Source organism: Ipomoea nil, unplaced genomic scaffold (assembly GCF_001879475.1).
Source record: "Ipomoea nil cultivar Tokyo-kokei standard unplaced genomic scaffold, Asagao_1.1 scaffold2144, whole genome shotgun sequence".
Lineage (NCBI taxonomy): Eukaryota > Viridiplantae > Streptophyta > Magnoliopsida > Solanales > Convolvulaceae > Ipomoea > Ipomoea nil.
This window is the reverse complement of record NW_017618572.1, coordinates 2,658,689-2,672,291: the sequence shown is the minus strand read 5'-3', so window position 1 is coordinate 2,672,291 and position 13,603 is coordinate 2,658,689. Positions and strand designations below refer to the sequence as shown.

At 36.3% G+C, this 13,603-nt stretch overlaps 1 long non-coding RNA gene across 1 annotated transcript; it reads left to right on the top strand.

The window, feature by feature from the left end:
* The first annotated feature begins 4,742 nt into the window (after positions 1–4,742).
* Positions 4,743–12,213, top strand: LOC109148732. Its single transcript, XR_002048856.1, has 2 exons — positions 4,743–4,778; positions 12,139–12,213. It is a non-coding gene; the product is annotated as an uncharacterized LOC109148732 (long non-coding RNA).
* The last annotated feature ends 1,390 nt before the right edge of the window (positions 12,214–13,603 follow it).

Here is a 13,603-nt window from a genome sequence, read left to right as displayed (position 1 = left end):
ATAAACTCTTGTATGGTATATATATATATCTAAATAAAATTGTCGGTGAGTAATAGCCTGTTTTGGAGTGATGCCTAATAGTAAGCTAGATCCTAGTTAACATGTTTGAGAGATTATATTCAAGACTATTTAAGTCCGTGAATCATGGATCCAAAGTTGCATAGAGCTAATGCAATAACGGTATGTTTGGTTGGAATGAGGGAATTACGTGCGAAATAAATTGCAATTCGGGAAAAATGAATTACTGCGAATAAAGTGAGAATTTAAGGGGTCGTTTATCAACTTGGAAAAATGGAGGATTTTTCAAAAATTTAGAGAAATTGAGAAGTGGAAAAAAATGGAGAAGTTGTTTACTAAATTTCTTTCTCCAATTTTATTTTCTATCTCCGTTTCTTCCATTTATGTAGATTTTTGGAGAAACCAAAATCTGCATTCTCCATTTGGAGAAATGGAAAAAGCGGGTGAATAGTGCTTTCTTTATTTGAGGTCTCAAGGTTGAATCCTTGGGCCAACTTTTTTTACACCCTTGCGTTTTCCCTTCTTCTTCTCTCTCCCTTTCCCTCTTTCTTTGTTCTTTCTTCCTTTTCTTTTCCCATATATTTTCATTCTTCCCCAATTATTTTTTTATTATTATTATTATTATTATTATTATTATTATTATTATTATTATTATTATTATTATTAGAAATGTACAAATGCTTATTATTATTATTATTATTATTATTATTATTATTATTATTATTATCCCTACCAAAAAAATTATTATTATTATTATTATTATTATTATTATTATTATTATTATTATTATTATTATTATTATTATTATTATTATTATTATTATTATTATTATTATTATTAGTAGAAATGTACAAATGCTTATTATTATTATTATTATTATTAGAAATGTACAAATGCGTAGTAGTAGTAGTAGTAGTAGTAGTAGTAGTAGTAGTAGTAGTAGTAGTAGTAGTAGTAGTAGTAGTAGTAGTAGTAGTAGTAGTAGTAGTAGTAGTAGTAGTAGTAGTAGTAGTAGTAGTAGTAGTAGTAGTAGTAGTAGTAGTAGTAGTAGTAGTAGTAGTAGTAGTAGAGTAGTAGTAGTAGTAGTAGTAGTAGTAGTAGTAGTAGTAGTAGTAGAAATGTACAAATGCTTATTATTATTATTATTATTATTATAAATGTACAAATGCTTATTATTATTATTATTATTATTATTATTATTATTATTATTATTATAAATGTACAAATGCTTATTATTATTATTATTATTATTATTATTATTATTATTATTATTATTATTATTATTATTATTATTATTATTATTATTATTATTATTATTATTATTATTATTATTATTAGAAATGTACAAATGCTTATTATTATTATTATTATTATTATTATTATTATTATTATTAGAAATGTACAAATGCTTATTATTATTATTATTATTATTATTATTATTATTATTATTAGAAATGTACAAATGCTTATTATTATTATTATTAGAAATGTACAAATGCTTATTATTATTATTATTATTATTACCATCATCATCATCATCATCATCTTTGTTGTAGAAGTGTACAAATGTTCTATGAGATAATTGTATTTAATAAAATCAGAAAATTAGAGAAAAGAAAAATTGGAGAAATGGGGAATGAAAATTACAAAACTGGAGAAATGGAAAACTGGAGGAATGGAAAAGGAAAACTGGAGAAACGGAAAAATGGAAAACTGGAAATGGAAAAACAGAGAAATGAAGTAAACGACCCCTAAATTTCAGTGTTTGGTTTACAGGAATATAATTACTGAGCATTTTTAATTACAATGTTTGGTATATACGAATCTGTGGTTCCCCACCACTGTCCATCGCTGGTATTTCAATCGAGGGAGGAAAAAAACAACTAAATTACATATTTACTCCGACTTAACGGTGTCTTACACTAACGGGGAACTACGTGTCCGTTACGGGAGGGGCTATATGTGCACCGTTTTGATAATTGAGGGGCAACATTTACACCACTTATAATTCAGGGGTGACATTGATAATTGGCGTATTATAGAGAGACATTTTTTACAATTTTCCCTAATTTAAATAGAAAGCATGAAAAATAAAAGTGTCATTTATTATCTTCTCTCACAGATGGGCGGGCTTTGCTGACTAATATGGTAGAATCACAGATTACGGGGCCTTTGTTGACTAAAATGATAGAGTCATAAGGAATCGACCCCTAGTCCTCTAGGTTGTAGTTTAAGCACTTACCAACAAAACAACCTCACCTTTGTGTAAAACAACTGTATATTATTGTCTTAAATATATATACTACATATAAAAGGGGTAGGTGCCAAGTGGGCCCCCTCCAAGCATGGGCCCTGGGCAAGGGCTCAGCCCGCCCTTGCTCAGGGCCGGGCCTACTCTTATCTACTTCTTTCTTATGTTCTTGAGTTCTACATATTGTGTTCTTCTCTTGTCCAAATTACAACACGTTATTAGCACGAATCGTCATCATACTTTCTCTGGTGAACAGTATGCTCAGTTGTCTTCCTAGAATATTATATTATCTAGAAAAGCATGATATTGTATATGTACGTATATGATTTGTATGTATACCTACAAATTCTTGAATAAGGAATCTCAAATTTTTGTCTCTGCAGAAGAAATGTAAGTATCACATATTTGGTTTACAATGATTATATTTGATCCTTGGTATGCTTGATATTTGCTTTCTTACGCAAAATAATACTTGTATATAATTCACTACCTGATTTTATATGTTTTCCCCAAAAAATAGATATTTACGTCTTTTGTGAAAATTTAACATACATAGAGTTTTAATTCCTTCTCTTGCTATATAGACATGTGAATATCGTTCATTAAAATTTTGGCACAACATTTACTTTTCGAATTGCTGTGTAAATTGGCAAAAGTATCCATGCATGCGTGAAGTAAATGTTATGCAAAGTAAATGCATGGTTTTACTTTTCGGCCATTGTGGTGATAGACTTGCCATGGCAATTCGAAAAGTAATTTAAAGCAATGCATGGAATGTTTTGCTTGGTGGAATTTAAAGCAATGCAGGGATACTTTGTGAAATATGCATGTTATATTTCCGTATTATCTTTATTAAGTTTACAAGGAGAACATGTGAAATATTTCCCTTTATTGTTGCTAAGTCACAATGTACTAACGCCTAGAAGGCAAAAATTCTCATTTTCTTACGTCACCACTTGAACCACAACCTAAAAAAATGAATACCTAACTGAAAATGACCATTTTGCATTATGAAAGTCCCTGAAGGATAGTTTTGACCAACAGTCATCAAATGTCCTTCCACAAATGCATTTTGACTAGCTTAATCTTAGATTTTAAGATTATAAGTCAGTGAATGATTACAATTCAACTCTTCATAAAATAGTCTCGCAACTAAAGCTCTGCAAACAAGAAGTTTCAAAGAAAGATTTAATTGAAAAAACTTTGTCTATTTTTCATGCGAGTAACCTTGTACTCCAGCTGTAGTACATGCAAAGAATTATAAAAAGCATTTTAAGCTGATTTCATCACTTCTTGTGGCTGAGAAGCACAACCAGTTATTGATGAAAAACTATAATTCACGACCGGTTTGTTCTGCCCCAGTGCCCGAAGCACATAATATTGCCTAGGGAAGCAATTCTAGAAGGGGTCGTGGTAGAGGTTGCGATCTAAGTAACCAAAGTGGTAGAGGTAAGGACAACAATGACTTTCGAGCCCAAGATAAGAAACAGAGTGATCAAGGTCCATCGAGGCAACAACTTTGTTTTCGGTGTGGGTGTGAAGGGCACTGGGCTCGTATGTGCCGCACACCAAAGCATCTGATTAAAGCGTATAAAACGATGCAAAATAAAAATGATGATAAGCAACCGTCGGGAAAAGAATCTCATTGAACTAATGTTGATTTGCCCGAAGCAGCGCAAATGCGGTGATGAATGATGATGATAGATCTTTTGAAATATGAGCTTGAAGACTGTTATGATCATGAGTGATCTGTTTGTGTTTTTGGGACATGATCTTATGTTTTTTACATATTGACCTTTTAATGACTTACAGGGTGTTTGGTTGAATGTAATTGAGTTTTAATTGAATTATAATTCAGCGAAGGTCTCAATTACATTGTTTGGTTGGAGGGAATTGCAATTCCACCAAATTGCAATTCCCTCCTTTTGTTGAATTGCAATTCATGGGGTCAATTGAAATTCAATGCTTGTGGGAAATGAAAAAATAGAATAAATGACAAAAATATCCTTGGTGAATGTTGTTATTATTATTATTATTATTATTATTATTATTATTATTATTATTATTATTATTATTATTATTATTATTATTATTATTATTATTATTATTATTATTATTATTACTATTATTATTACTATTATTATTACTATTATTACACAAGCATTTTATATTTATACCACTTTTTCCTTCTCATTCCCAATAATTATATTCTTCCATACCAAACAATGTAATTTTAATTCCTACATTATTCATACCTTATTCTTTTCCCACCGAATTGCAATTTCTTTCCTTCCTAATTCTTTCATCCCAACCAAACACCCCATTAATGTTTATAGATTTTTTTTTTTTGGATTGTTTTTAATCACAGTGGATGATTTGCATTTTTACTCTTCGCTTGTTGTCTTTGTGCAAATATATAAGGGGGCGTTTGGTTCACGGAATCTCAGATTACCCCAGGTAATAAGATTACCTGCAGGAAGATAATGTGAGATTTTGGGAATGTCATATTGTAACACCCCACTTTTCTAAAACTTAATTAGCAGACTTAACCTTGAAAGATAAGCTAAAGCAGCGGAATAAAATTACTAAACAACTTAATAGATGTGTCACCGCCACAATCACCCTTCACGGTGATTACACAGGTTAAGATTAAACCAACTAAACCATTAAAGTTTTACTAACATCCATCAAACTAGGGGATAAAACCCCGATGTCCAGCACCATCAAAAACTCAAGGGAAAGTTAACTACAAGTCTCAAAAGTAATCATCAAGAGTTTAGACTACAAAAGTTAACTATGCTAGTCTAGTCTAACTCGTACTCTCTCACGAATTGGGCCCACCTGAAAGGGGTTAACAAACAACAAGTAGAAAACAACCTGTTAGCACGAAGCTAAGTATAACGCCACTCAACCCTGTAAAGTACTACAGTATATACTTTTGGAAAATATTGATATCACATTCTTAGATCAAGCATTCTCAATCACTCGGCAACAATTATACATGCTCAACAGGGTTTCTATATGCTTGCAACCTAATTATCAAATAGGCATGCTTTCACAATTATTTAGCTTATCAACAAGCTCATACTATCACATACTTATCTTATCAATAATATCATATCATCATATATCTTAATAAGCAATAATCTCATGCTAACGCATATAACTCAATAAGCAATCTCGTGTTATCATATAATCAACATTCAATCTCGTGCAATCATATAATCTCTAAGCAATCTCATGCTATCATATACTCAACATGCAATCTCGTGCAATCATATAATCTCTAAGCAATCTCATGCTATCATATACTCAACATGCAATCTCGTGCAATCATATAATCTCTAAGCAATCTCATGTTATCATATACTCAACATGCAATCTCGTGCAATCATATAATCTCTAAGCAATCTCATGCAATCTCGTGCAATCATATAATCTCTAAGCAATCTCATGTTATCATATACTCAACATGCAATCTCGTGCAATCATATAATCTCTAAGCAATCTCATGCTATCATATACTCAACATGCAATCTCGTGCAATCATATAATCTCTAAGCAATCTCATGCTATCATATACTCAACATGCAATCTCGTGCAATTAACTTGATCATGCAATAGAATGAACATGATGCTTTAGTATAAGTATAGGTAGATACACGTATACATTCTTTTGTAAAAAGAACACTTTTTTGTGGAGGTTTCTTAGAGTCACAATGACTCGCTTTCTCTAGAGTCACAATGACTCGCTTTCTTTAGAGTCGTAATGACTCGCTTTCTTTATACTCGTGGGCGAGGTAGGACTTCACCATATTGTGAATGGGCCTATCTGGGCTCGGCATCTAGCCAGCCTAAAACTCATCTCGCCCACAGAACCACTCTCTTGGTTCTTTTCTCAAACTCTGTGGAATTAGGTATCGAACTATCAATGTGCACACCCCCTGACCAGGATTCCAAGCCTGGCGGGCAGTTTCCAACCTAGTAACTCGAGAATATCGACCTCGTTACTTCATATCGGATCGCAATGTCCGTTTCTTTCTTTCTTGCTTGCTTTCTCTATTTTGTCAGTTCTATCCGATTTTATCTCTTTTCTTCCGAAAGGACATAGTCCTAACGCTCCTCCAAAATCTCGAATTACTCACACTAAATACATATAGATATAGCTCATGCATTTCGATTCATGCAATACTTTACTTATGCACATAACTTCTCACAATTTCTCAGTGCAACTAGGTCATGACTTTCCAAAATAGATATATGTAACACCCCGTGTTACGACCCCTAAGATCAATTAAATCATTTAATCAATTACCCAAAAGAAAGAATTAAATCACAATAATTAATTAGGAAGGCCCACCATAGTCCACGGGCCCTTATCCCTAAACCCAATCCTTAGTCCCAAAAGAAATAGAACTAGCAAGCCCATAATATTAGCTCCTAACTAGGACACCTAAATATATAAATAGCGGACTCAAGAGGCACCTAGAAACCCCCACAAGAATAACGCCCCACCTCCCCAAAGAGCTCCAAGAATCCCCCTAGAAGAAATCAAGAAAGCAAGAAAGCTTAAAGAAAGACCCTTCATAGCCAAGGAATTAATTAAGGCTAATAAGAGGTAACCCATGTCTCAACAAAACCTATTTTCATAGCTATGATTTCCCCCGTAGGATTTCCCCATATTATTGTGTATTGATGATTTGCGATATTGTTATTGATGATTGATGGGATAATTCCATGGGTGATCTTGATATTGGGAGATTCTTGATAATTATGATGTTCTTGATGAGTATGTGGAGTTCTTGATGTTCATATGTCATTCTTGATAATTGTATACGCTTATATGTTATTTGCACCGAATCTTGTAATTGGAGGACGAATCGTATTCTTGTGGGTATAAAAGTGATTAGAACCCTAGGTTGAATCGTATGATATCATTCTTGGTTTATCGGGTGGGAAATTGCATGTTTGGGGCGTCGATTATGTTAGAAAAGCATGATAGGTTATGTGCCGTACGTTTCTCGTATTTGACCCGTTAATTGACTACGTGTTGATCGTTAATTGCGTTGTAAAGTGTCTAAGCATGGTTTCGGGTTCCACAATGGTTCCCGGGGCGTTTTTGTGATGAAAAGAGTCAGTGGGGGGTAGGTGGGGGTAGGGGACCCGCCACCTACCCGCGGCCAAGACGGGCAGTCCCGGCAGCGAGCAGCCGGCGGGCGGGCAGCTGCCCGCCGGGCACCCGCTGCCCGGAACAGTGCACGCCAGCGGGCAGCCGGCGGGTGGACCCCCACCCACCGGCTACCCGCTGGGAAATACCCCAACCCGGGGTTTCGGCTTCCCCGTTTGATGTTTCCCCGACCCCCGTGGTGTCCCAACGGACTCCGTCTATCGTGCCTATGTCTAGTTTGATGTTTCGGGTACCGTTCGTAGGTTGTATGAGTCTTATATATTGCATGCTAGTTGAATTGGTATCCCGTTGACCTAGGTGAAAGGAGTATGAACCCCTTAGGACCATTCTTAGTATGTGAAGGATCACGCATAGGTTTTGTTATACGTTTTCTCCCCCTTCCCAATGTGTTAATGTGGGTTGCGTGTACTTGCTATGTGTTATGTGTGTATGTAACCCCGAATTGGTTAAGATCAATCGGGCTATACGGGCAGTCGGGTGGGCTGAGAACCATACCGGCTGTTAACCAGGCTGGTAGAGACCGGTCAGGTATATAAATATTATATAGGACTAAGTTCCACTATACGGGCAGTCGGATGGGCTGAGAACCATATCGGCTGTTAACCAGGCTGGTAGAGACCGGTCAGGTATATAAATATTATATAGGACTAAGTTCCACTATACGGGCAGTCGGATGGGCTGAGAACCATACCGGCTGTTAACCAGGCTGGTAGAGACCGGTCAGGTATACAAATATTATATAGGACAAAGGTCCACTATACGGCAGTTGAATGGGCTGAGAACCATCCCAACTGTTAACCAGGCTGGTAAAGACCGGTCAGGTATATAAATATTATGTAGGACAAAGGTCCATCAGTCGGTTGCGATCGGCTCCTCCGTAATGTGAGACGGGGCAGGGTGCTGCGGGGCCGTGTCAGAGCTATATGCGCTGACCCTCATGTATGGGCATGCGATTGGTCCTGTGGCGCCAACAAAGTGTGCTATGTGATGAGATATGGATGAGTTGTGTTTATGAGTATATTGGGGGGGATGTGTCTATGGGATTTGTGTTGGGGATTGTTCATGTTGGGTTATGATTTGTGCTCAGCCTTATCTGTCTTGCCTGTTGTGGATTGTATACGCTTGTTATAACTGTTGCTTGTGTCTAGCCTTATCTGTCGAGTCATTCCCGGTTTTAAAAGCTAGAGTTCGTAGGATATATCTTCATGCTCAAAATGGTTTTCGTATATCTATATATATCTATATGTACTGTATTTCAACGCGTTGGAGTGGGTTACCAGCATCTCTCGCTAAACAGATATATTTGGCTTTCAGGCACAGAAGAATAAGTCACTGGAGCGCGCTAGAACTTGGAACGTAGAAGTAGATAGTTTCCCTTTCGGCCTGCGTGCCATGTTTATGCATTTACATTACTGAGGATATTAGATAGTTAGCCTGTGCACCTGAGTTCTCTAGCTCAGGTGTGGCATAGCACCCCGCACTCTTGTATTACGTTTTGGGATTTAATGAGATTTCACCTTTATTTTATAAGTTTTAAATATCTTGAAAATCTGGGGTGTTACAATATAAGTTTTTGAAAATAGTACTTAGCCTCACATTGGCAACTTATGCACTTTTAAAGCATGGTATGCTCAAATATACACTTTACTGTAAAATATGCTTTAAAACTTCATTCACTGTAAACTCTCAACAATTGTCTAGACATGCTTATAAATCATAATTTAGCAAATCTTCATTGGCAAACACTTAGCAAGTATTCAACATGCACTTGAATGATAAGTGCATTTTTGTCTATATTATATTTTTACCCCATCTTGGACCCATTTTATTTGTGAATTGCTTAAAAACTTGTGTGAATTGTGACTAAGTTAAGTTGGTTTTATTTTAAGGTGCAATCATTCACAACAAGTGAGAAATTCAATGATTTTTGGAAAGATCCTAACAATTCTTGGACCAAGAGATCAATCAAAGAGTTTGGAATGCATTTAGGAATTTCAAGAGTACCGTACTGCCTCCCGTACGCCCATCCATCAGCCCATCCAAGATCTGAAAAAAGAAGCAGGTGGCGTACGCCCTGCCATAAGCCCGTACGCATGCCAGTACGACCATTCCAGTGAACACTGGAAATGCACCAAAAATGGTACTGCCTGGCGTACGCCCATCCCTGAGGGCGTCCCTCTGTGCCCTGTTCACTATTTAGGCGTGGATTCACTCATTTCAACTCGGTTTTGACCCATGGTTGAGCCCTAGCTTCTCTCTTTCACTTCCTTTCATATTGTAGTGTTAGATTAGGTTTAGATTTAAGTTTCTTAACATTTTTCAAGCTTGTAATCAAGGATTCAACACTTGGATTCCAAGATTCACCATCCATTTCTTAGTGAAGTTTTCTTCTCCCTTTTATCTCTTTATCTTGCAATGTTTATGCTTTACATATATGTTTTTGTGTTCTTTATGCTATTGAATCATGAGTAGTTAGTTTATGGACTTGAGTTAGGGTTGTATTATCTATCTTGATGCTTGATTTGTGATTATTGCAAAAAAGGGAAAGAACTCCAACCTAGGGTTCATGTGTTTGTGAAGGTTTTGTATTTATATCTTGTTAATGTTTGATGTACACATTCATTAGCTTGTTTTTGGAGGATTCCTTGCCTCAACGAGAGTTGGGTGATGAATCCAAGCCACCCCTTGCATAGACCCGATTCCTTCCTACGAAAATAGGGGAAATTGGGGGCTTTAGATGCTTTGTGTGCTTGATGGACTTGGAATTGATTCACCACGAAAGTGGGGCAATTCCTTGTTCTAATCCTTGTTTATTAATAATGAGAATGGTTCGTAGACTAGGATACTTACGTGCATTCCCGCTTGTTTCCTTAGTTACTTGTCCTCCCTAATCCCTTAGGTTGTTAAAGCATCTAGATGATAATGCCCCCTAGCTTGAATCATATCTCTTTATTTTGTGTTTATCTTTGTGTATATGTGTTAGTCTTATCATTTCCTTAAGCTTGTAGTTTGCTTAGCTTCTTGTTGATTTCCTTATGCTAGTGCCTAGTTTATTGTGATTGCATATTGCGTGTCATATCCCCCAATCCCCTGAGGACGATATTTCACACCCGTACACTCACCACATCTTATTTTTGCTACATCATTGAACTCAAAATATTCATCAAATCCCCATTTGCTGTAATCATGCTCTGTAAACTTAATATTCTTGGCAAAATTCTCAACAAGTCATAATAGACAGCTAGGCATGCCTTTCTACAAAAATTTAACAAATATTGATCATATTTCATTATCTAACAATCATACAATTGTCATGCTTCTCAAACAAATAGTCAAGACCAATTACTTAACATTTTCCATTCACTTTAAATGCTTCCAGACAACCTCTGTAGCATAAAGCTTCACAAATTCTCTTGCAAAATACTCTACTCCGAATTCAATGAAATCAAATTCTACTCGTGCATCGTGTCGATCTCGAGTGTCTGAGCCACAAGGACCTGCGAGTCCCGGTCCGAAACGACACGTAGCTGAGCCACAAGGGCCCGGCCACTGCACAAGTTTTGCCCCGCCCGGCCACTGCACAAGTTTTGCCCAGCGGGGCTTGAGGAGCCCCGCCGCCTGGAACCGCCAAGCGGCGGCCTAGGGCCATGGCTCTAGCCTGGAGCCGTGCCCTAGGGCCGCTCTTACACGGGGCTTGCCAACGGCTCCTTCCTAGGGCCGTTGGCTAGCCCCGTGTCTCATCTGGTGCACACTGTTTTGTGCACCAGTGAGTTTCTCCTTCACATGTAAGACAATATCAAGCAACCAAACACTCCCAAATCATCAACAATACATCATAGATCACTTACTAGCTCAAACACAACATTATTCTAGCATTCCTACTCTTTTCAAACACTAAACAAGACTTCACAGAGTCTAAAATAAGCTTTAGGAGTCCATGGGGTTATACCTTTGTAGATTCCTCCTTTGAGCTGAGATTCCACCTTCTTCCCAAGCTAGCTACACCCTCCTTCACCTCCTAAACATCTCAAACAAACCACACAACCATCTTAATACTAAGTTCTCCGAGAGGGAGTTAGAAGGGAAAGGAACTAGAAGCAAGATAGGTGAATGGATGATAAAGGATGTTGAAATCTTACTGTGTTTTCTTCTTGTGATTGCAGAGCTCAAAGATGTGGTAAGCAAGGGGTGGAATCAGGAAGAAATGGGAGGCTACTATTCCTTTTATATGGGTGCAAAACCCTAGGAAGATACTCAATGATTGGTGGAGGGCAAATGAGTAAATTGTTGTTTGTTCTAAACGCATTATGCAAAGATTTTGGAGTAGAGTGGTTCACCATGCTTCATGAACCATGGTCTAAAATCAAGATTTAAAATAGTTTTGGGGTTAAAATGAATTTCTCAAAAATGATTTCTAGATGAACACTTGATTTAGGCTTCTCAGATTTCTCCCTGTTTCACTCAGACTGATTTTTCAGTTCAAAACTTGGCATGCAATGTACCCGAAAATTTAGGATTGTAGTTTTAAATCATGTCTCGGTGTTGAATTTATTTAAAAGCGGCTCAAAATAATTTATTTAAACACTGATTTCATCGCAAATTTTTTTTTAGAGTGAAAAATGGCTATTTTTGAATTTCTCAAAACGGAATTTATAAAATTAAACTTTGGGTTATCACACAGATTACCTGGTGTGTTTGGTTAAAGTTGTAGGAATGTAATATTAACTTGTTTGGTTGAAGGTTATATTTTAGGTTATATTACATCAATTACTTAAATGCCCTCAAGATGATGATGATGATGATAACAACAACAACAATAATAGAATGCGTACAGATGCAATTCAATAATTGATGGCAATTCACAGACCATAAGACCATCCAACACCAACAAATTTTAAATTAAAATCTACAAAATGCAATTCCTGCTAATTGATTATCTTGTTTCATGATTTGTGATAAGTAGCAAAATATTACAGCTGTAATCTACTTCATTTCATAGACCATCCAACACAAACAAAATAATAGCCCCATATACATACAAACAATCCAATTCACAGACCATCCACCAAAATTTACAATAACATATCCATTACTTGCACACAAAATAACAGCCCCATATTTATATTAATTCACAAAAAAGGGCTACAAGGGCAACAAGCGGTCTACACACCATCTCCACCATGAAAATCATAGGTTGGATGATATACACTGATCTTAGATAGTTGTTTCACCACATAATGGCTCCTAAGCTGCTTTGGCAAAGCAAAGACGAACATATCAAGCTTGTGTGCATCTTTCAGAATATGTTCACCAGCATTCATGTTCTCTTCTGTAGAAAATCCTGGTAGTTGCATTATCTCTTCAAAGATCTCCATCTTCCTAGTATTGTTCTCAGATTCATTCTGGAAGTATGTTGTCACATGTTTGTATGCATCTACATAATCATGGATCTCTGCCACCAAGTTATTAAAGCCATCATCACTTCTTGATCTTTTCTTGCTAGTATGCTGATTTTTTACATTGTCGGTGTTTGTAGAGGGACAGGAAGATAAGTCAGCCTTATCAACATTATTTTCTGCCTCATTCTAACCCAATCCTTCATCTTCTCCAAATTCTCAATCCACTTAGAAATAATCATCATTGTCTCCTCTTTGGTTTAGCCCTTCCACTACATTAGCTGGGGTTTATACACCTAGGAATGTCAATGGGGCGGGGTGGTTGTGGGGGCCCGCATCAGCATTCCCAACCCACTCCCCGCACCCGCACCCGTGCAGGTAATGAAATTCCTGCCCCATACCCGCCCCCTCGGGGATTTTGCGAGTGCGAGTAATACCCAACCCGCAACTCTAATTATTAATATTACACTTAAATCTAATAAAAATTTTATACTACAATTCTAATTATCACTTGGATTTTTTATAAGTTTGAATATAAATATAAATTTTAATAAGAACCAATGAAGTTAGTCCTTAATTTGAACTAAAATTGTGTTGTTAGTATAAAACTATAAATTATATTATTACTCATTATGTTATTTGTGTTGTTCTTATTCAAATTTCATAAACAAAAAATTAAGAAGTTTAATTCATTATGCAGTTTTAATTAGAGTTGCGGGTGTGTGTGTGTGTGTGTGTGTGTGCGGGTGC